Source organism: Austrofundulus limnaeus, unplaced genomic scaffold (genome assembly GCF_001266775.1).
Source record: "Austrofundulus limnaeus strain Quisiro unplaced genomic scaffold, Austrofundulus_limnaeus-1.0 Scaffold8, whole genome shotgun sequence".
NCBI classification, from domain to species: domain Eukaryota; kingdom Metazoa; phylum Chordata; class Actinopteri; order Cyprinodontiformes; family Rivulidae; genus Austrofundulus; species Austrofundulus limnaeus.
In genome coordinates, this window is record NW_013952410.1 from 3,026,237 (window position 1) to 3,027,536 (window position 1,300).

Consider the following 1,300-nt stretch of genomic DNA (forward strand, 5'->3'; position numbering starts at 1 on the left):
TTTTTTGGGGGGGTTCGGGTTTTTTTGAGCTATGGTCAAACTTTTGATCAGCTGAAAAAAATCATGTTTGAGTGTAAATGCAGTTTTCAGACAATTCCCTGCTCAAAATTTCTTGTCTCTTGCACTGATTTCTTCTTTTAACATTGTGAAGCTCTACTTAGAACCTTCTTAAGATCCAATAGTGCAAAATGCAAATTCTTGCACTTTTTTGACTGGTCTTAAGATTTTGATCAGGAGTGTATGCAAGGAAAACTGGATTTATGCTTAAAATTCTTCTTTTATTGTTGTTTTTGTCTGTTTTTATATCTTCTAGATGTGCATGAGATTAGATCACTCAGTAGTCAAATGTTTTATTTTGATTTATAGATTCAAGGTAAATTAATAAATATATTTGTGGTATTGTGACACAAGTAAGCAACTCCACAATTTGCTTAGTCTAATTTTTTTTTATGAACACAACATTCTTGTTTTTGTTTCATACAGTGTATGATAAGTTATTAAAAATAAATTCTGTGCATTCAAACCAATTTAAAAATGTAATTTGTTAAGAGGTTCAGAATTGAAACACAGGAAGGCAGTRGGACGATAAAACCTTTTGCACCTGCTTTGCGTTTTCTTCAGCATCTGTTTTATCTTCACCACTCATGCAGCAACAACTAACAAAGACTTTAGATTTACAACACACCTTAGCCAAATTTTTTCATGCCATTGGGCCTTTTGTTTTGTAGGAACACTGCTCATTGTTGTACAAAGACACAAGTGAAGAAGCTGAAGAATTATGGCATAAAAAATTAAAGCATTCTTGTAATTTAAAAAAACATTCATAGCAAAGTGTAAGAAAATGATTCAGTTTGCAGCTAAACTTTACACGGTGATGAAAATAAACAAACTAGACAGTGGTTTTGACTGCATGCAGTCTGCTTTAATGCCGAGAAAATTGTGAAGAAAAAAAATGTTTTTCATGTTGTGGCAACATTTTTTGTTTGCAAACAATATTTAAAAACTGTGCCATCTAGASAAACCGATAACCTGATGCCTAATCGTAGCTTTTTCAACAGGAAGTCAGCCTGAGACATTCTGTCAAATCAAACAAAGCAAAAACGTCCATTTCTGCTGCTGCAGGAAACATACAGGAGAAAAGCTGTGAAAGTAAATAAGCAGTCAACTGTAAAACAAAACCAGCTGAAAGATTTAGTGCAGCTTTAAATTAAATACTTCAGAATTCCAGAAAAAGCACAAAACAAACATTTTACCAAAAGAAGAAAAAAAAGAAAAAAAGTGTAATTACTTAATTTTACAT

The 1,300-nt window shown here is 32.1% G+C and overlaps 1 protein-coding gene across 1 annotated transcript in view; it reads right to left on the bottom strand.

Moving 5' to 3' along the window:
* Positions 1–897: 897 nt before the first annotated feature.
* clcc1 (chloride channel CLIC-like 1) overlaps positions 898–1,300 on the bottom strand; it is a gene marked incomplete at its 5' end in the record, with an annotated part of 14,731 nt that continues 14,328 nt past the window's right edge. Inside the window, 1 exon segment of the mRNA XM_014000221.1 lies at positions 898–1,300.